We start from the raw sequence: 6,312 nt of genomic DNA, 5'->3' as shown, positions 1-6,312 counted from the left end.
GCATAGATATAACCTGGAATGAGCGGGGAGCTGAGCCTTGTTTATGCCATGTATAGTGTTGGACTAAGGTATAACATTGTAGCGTTGTCTGTTTGTCTTTTTTCCACTCCTTGTTTTGTTTTTTCTCGTTGTCTGTTGTTTTTTGTTTGTTTAATTTTCTATTCTTCTATAAATGTCATTTGTTTGTTTTGTTTATATGTTGATTGTTATGCATATCTTCAACAGTATTTTGGAATACGTTGAGATAAGGATAGGCACTAATAAGCTTTAAGCTTCTGCCTATGCCTTTTCGATCACAAAAGAAAAAGTAAACTGTTTTTGTGTAATGTCTCCCTCTCAAAAGATCGAAATAAACTATTCATTCTACATACAAAACAGTTACGCCTCCCCCAGTGTCCCCAAACCACTGCAGTCCAGTTCTTGACGGTGTGTACTGTGTAGGCTAAATAGAAAACACAACTGCCCCCTGAAATGAATTAATGTATCTGGTTCAGTGTCGGAGAAGTCTTTTTCTTCTTCATCGTCATCATCAGCATCATCATCATCATCATGGTCCTCGGTCGTCCTCGTCCTCGCGGCTCGCCTGATGTATATACAAATAAAGACACATTTAGCTGTAGTCAGTGCTCGCTACTATATATGTCCATTACATGGTGTTTTTTACCCGGCGATCAAATACATTTATTGTGCTGCCGTGGGCCGATGCTACAAATAGCTAATAGTAATGCTAACTAATTAGCAGCTACATGGTCGGTTTGGGCTAATACCGACCCTTATATATTCTCCGATGACTGCTAGCGATCAAATGATTTTATTGTGCCGAGTCGTCGCTACAAATGGATGATTGTATAATTAGTATCACGTATGTATGTAACCATTTGTGCAGTGTTTGTTTTTTTAACTTTGCAGAGCTTCTGGAGCGCAGGCCGCAGCCTGTAACGCTAGCTACGCTCCAGAGGCTCGGCAAAGAAAAAAAAACACATTAGCTCAGCGGCCTGCCTTACCCCAGCGGCGCGGCAAACAGCGATTATAAACTATAATACACACTGAATAGATATAGCATATAATGTTTCAGACAATAAGATTCTTACCATAGAAAAATCTGGTCACCCGTCCAGATCGTAGTACGGTGTCATCGCTCGAGCCAGGCCGGGAAGAGCGAACTCAGAAAGCCCGCAAGCAGCTGGCTTGCTCCCCATGCAGGCCAGACATGCAGATCCCCAGGGGGCGGGCACGTTTTATAGCCAAGATGTGCGCGCGTGTTACGTGACACGGGATTTCTGGGTATTGCAGTTGGAATTTCAACAAAGGGACTTCACACAGCGATGCGGAGGTTATTAATATATCGATATTAATCAAGAAACAGAATCACGGGTTTTCCAGTGATTGCCCATTTACGGAACGCTATTACTTCACGGGTTTTCCCGCGATTGCTCTTCTAAGGGTTAAGGACGTCGTTACATACGCATGTAACTGCATGCGTGCATGTATAATCTCTCGCATGCTTTATGCATTGTAACCATAGACTGTAAAAAAATATGGACAAAGCGTTCCCCGGGTCTAACATGAACGTAAAATGAAGCCTGTCAGTCCTTGAATTGTAAGTCGCCATCTTTCTAGATCCGTTTGGGCCCAGCTGGCCCATTGGCTGGCCCAGACAACGAGGCGGGACTTCCCCCCTTCTTCTTAGTTGGTTTTTATTTTGACTCGAGTGGGAGGGGAATCCCGATCATAGACTGTAACGGTAGCCACGCCCCTCAGAACATACGCAACTTTATGGTCATTTTTTTAATAAATGGGACCATAATTTTCCAAAAAGAATATTATGACATTATAAATGAGACTTTAAACTAGTGACTGGAAGCAGAAAGTATTCATGACCATGTTTATTAAGGTAATGCAGTCTAGGTGAAGTTGGGCCCAAATACATGGACTTCTATGGGGCTATGGGTTTTTTTGGGCCCAATGACAGCGCCACAACAGGCCATTATATGAACTTTCAGGAAATCCCGATTTCCATAGTGGCTTCACAAAATATCTGTCTGACTGCCCCCCTGATTGTAACGCACGCATGCCTGCACGGTGAAATAAAGGTTATATGCCAATGACGAAATCCTCAGCGTTTGTTTAACTTCCAGAGACCGCGACCCTATACAAAGAGGGTGTTTTCACACGCTTAAAGGCTGAGAATCGTCCTCGGCATTGTAGTGTGTTTGGCACAGCCGTCCCAGCTCTGTGTGTGTGTGCGCGTGTGTGTGTGCGTGTGTGTGAGAGAGACGTGGGTCCCCCAGGGCCACTATAAGCTGCTTACGAGCGTTGACCTTTGACCGCTAGTGGGCAGTGAAAGGCTCAGCCTCCTAATCTCTGTCCTGTGCTTCTGCGGCATTTCTTTCCTGACCACAATGTACTGACAGTTTTCTGAAAAAGCTATGTTTCTATGTCAGTCGTTCTTCGATTGTTCAAAAATACCAGACCTACAAGCTCGTAGCGCGCCACTCGGTGACGCGCTATGAGCTTGTAGATCTGCTATTTTTCAATAGCTAAAGCATATCACCATCACCACCGCCGACTACCAACACGAGCGCATACAGTTCACCATGGGGGCTTCTCAAGGGGGCTTCTCTAGGGCAGTGGTTCTCAAACTTTTTCATGTCGAGGACCAATTGACACTACATTCACCCGCGGACCCCCATTTGAAGAGATATATGCAAAGAGCCCCCCCATATAAGAGAAGATCTTCACGGCTGATGATTGAGTGATTCTCAAACCTGGTTTAATTTCAAGGATCCCCCCCAGTTTGACATGCGTTACAGTCTACGGACCGCCAATGGCATTTCTGTCTCCGAGACCCCGATTTATATTGCAAAATCAATGTTCAATTTAACTCTGAGAGCGGTTACAAACTATGATTTAGCTGGGGACCCCCTGGAACTCCTTCAAGGACCCCTGGGGGTCCCCGGACTCCACGTCGAGAACCACTGCCCTACAGGGTGCCTCGACGCAAGTCCAGGGGTGCCTCAGAATAGTGACAAAGAAGCCAACCATGGTCCCTTAAATTTGGGGGAATATATATAACAAAATCCCAACCTCGCCATTTACTTCGTGTAACTGTTCAAATAATCCACATTTCCAGAGTCAGCCCTGTGTTATAATCATCACCATGATTGTCACATACCAGAGACCGCCCTCTTGCAGAGGGCGGTCGATGTTGCAAGAAAGATGTATTCGGCGCTGCACTGCGGCGACATGGACACAAGGGCTACGCTTGCATGCGGGCCCTTTGTCTAAGACAAGTTTCTTCCTCGGGAGACAAATTATAAAGAACCTTGACCTGGATAACAGAGCCAATGACCATTGACTTACTGAGAGCACGGCCCTCGCCTCCCTCCCGCTGCCATTTCTCCTATGAAAAGGTTCTTTACAGTCAAGGGCCTGCAGCAGACACAGAGGCTTGAGAACCACTGCACTACATAACTTTATTAAAGGTTCTTTACAGTCAAGGGCCTGCAGCAGACACAAAGGCTTGAGAACCACTGCACTACATAACTTTATTAAAGGTTCTTTACAGTCAAGGGCCTGCAGCAGACACAAAGGCTTGAGAACCACTGCACTACATAACTTTATTAAAGGTTCTTTACAGTCAAGGGCCTGCAGACACAAAGGCTTGAGAACCACTGCACTACATAACTTTATTAAAGGTTATTTACAGTCAAGGGCCTGCAGACACAAAGGCTTGAGAACCACTGCACTACATAACTTTATTAAAGGTTCTTTACAGTCAAGGGCCTGCAGACACAAAGGCTTGAGAACCACTGCACTACATAACTTTATTAAAGGTTATTTACAGTCAAGGGCCTGCAGCAGACACAAAGGCTTGAGAACCACTGCACTACATAACTTTATTAAAGGTTCTTTACAGTCAAGGGCCTGCAGACACAAAGGCTTGAGAACCACTGCACTACATAACTTTATTAAAGGTTCTTTACAGTCAAGGGCCTGCAGACACAAAGGCTTGAGAACCACTGCACTACATAACTTTATTAAAGGTTCTTTACAGTCAAGGGCCTGCAGACACAAAGGCTTGAGAACCACTGCACTACATAACTTTATTAAAGGTTCTTTACAGTCAAGGGCCTGCAGACACAGAGGCTTGAGAACCACTGCACTACATAACTTTATTAAAGGTTCTTTACAGTCAAGGGCCTGCAGACACAAAGGCTTGAGAACCACTGCACTACATAACTTTTCTTGTGGCTTTCGCCTTTATTTTATATATATATATATTGTTTTAATACTGTTTTTATTAGGCATTTTGTATTATGTCATAACTTCAGAATATCATTGACAGATAATGAGTAATTAAGTGATATAAAATGAAAAAAATAATAGTGACAGGTAGTGTAAATGTCCAAATACAATACTTAATAAAAAAGGTATATAAATGTGATAAACAAGAAAAAACTAAAACCTAAACGGTGACAAATGTGAACAGACAAACAAAACAAAGACAACAGGACAGACACTCTTGCTCTAAAACTTTCCCAACACGTTGTTTTAAATCTACTGAATTACAGACATTTTTCTTTTTAAATGAGAAAAGATTAAATCAATCACTCGGTTCCTTTTTTTCCCCTTTCCTTTCGATTATGTTATCTATCGTGTAGGAGGGGTTAGCGTGCAACCGTGCACCTATTGAAATAGTCAATGAAGGGTTGCCAAGTCTGGTAAAAATCTATCTTCACTCCCTCTCAATTCAAACTTTATCTTTTCCAATTGCAAATTTTCATAAGTGTAGTGTGAGTCGGAACCTGTGCTTCCTTCCAATTCAACAGTATATCAGTCTGCGAGCCAGTAGAGTCACATATTAAATATGTGACTCTACTACCAATATAACATGGTAAAAAATGTACCATGTTATATTGGAAAGTAGACAGTTTGACCCCGGGCCTTTTGACTCCTAGAACTGCTGTCAGTGGATCCGGGTCAAAAGGTTTTCCAACAATGTCTGACAGTGATTGAAATATACTTTGCCAATATGATGTTAGTTTAGTGCAGTGCCAGAACATATGTGACCGGGGACAGTGGTTTGATATACAAGGGGGACATGGTCATTTTTCAGTTCTTTACATATTATGCAACTGCACACTGTAACCTTTCATATGATGTATTGCTAATTGAAATTGGAAAGAAAATGAAGAAGATATGACCATCTGAAACTTGTTGAACCCGAAACCCCAACGTACAGAATTAGCCCTGCAAAGTATTTAAAGAAAAATATACCTGCTTTCTTATTTCTATTGATATCAATCCTGTAGCTAAAACACTCGAGTGGCCGGCTGTTTTATATGTTTTTATAGAAGGATAGACAGTAGGCCTATAGGCCGTCCAGGCAAGGTGCCTGGACCGCTGAGCTCTGACCCTGCAGGCCAAACGGGCTCATTTTCACAGCAACGGTCCCATGCTTCATTTATGCTCCGTTGTACTATAGATTGTCATCAGCTGGTGTTCTTTTTACTCTACGCTATATTTATAAGTAGTATAAATCAGGTTTAAAATGTCTCGGTTCTTTGGTCTGACGCTGAACTGCGGTTAAGGCTTCCACGGAAGGCAATATGTTGCTTATAAATTAGTCCCCTTTGGCTGTGTGTGTGTGTGTGTGTGTGTGTGCATGCGTGCGCGCATTTGTCCTCTCCTCTGTGTGCTGGCCTTGTAACGCTCACAGCGTATAGAAGACGTATGTGATTCAATGGCCGATATTGACTCTCATCTCAACAATGCCATCTCATCTCAGCAGGCGGGCCTTTTTTCTCACTTTTTCTCCACTTTCATGTTGCCAAATAGTTTAGCCCTGGCTCCGGTTTAGAGGAATATATTACACTGGCAGCAGTTTAATAGAATATGTTTCTCTTTCAGATAAGCCATAATCTCTCGCTCGCTTTTCTAAATCGCTTTCCCTCCTCCCTTTTTTCCCCACCTCGTTTTTTCTCTCTTTCTCTCTCTCTTTGTCTCTATTTCTCTCTGTCCTCGTTTTGCAGAGTTCACCTGCTCATATAAGTCCCATCGATCCGGATCGGGGCCGTTGTTGAACCAAAACCTGGGACGGATGAGCCTGTGAGGATGGAGCGGAACAGGATCGCAGCCGCAGGGGAAGCGTTCCGGATCGCCATTGCGGCGTCGTCACTGACCCGACACTGACCCGGACCCCTCTGTGAGGCCGCCTGGGGACCTTTGTCTCGAGACCCCTATAATAACCCTCGGCCTCCCCTAACCCCCACACGCCCCCCCCCCCACCCCCCCAAACCCCCTGGGCCC

This window comes from Protomyctophum parallelum, assembly GCF_964188405.1.
Source record: "Protomyctophum parallelum genome assembly, chromosome: 18".
NCBI lineage: Eukaryota > Metazoa > Chordata > Actinopteri > Myctophiformes > Myctophidae > Protomyctophum > Protomyctophum parallelum.
The sequence above is the reverse complement of the archived record's forward strand: the minus strand, read 5'-3'. Positions refer to the sequence as shown.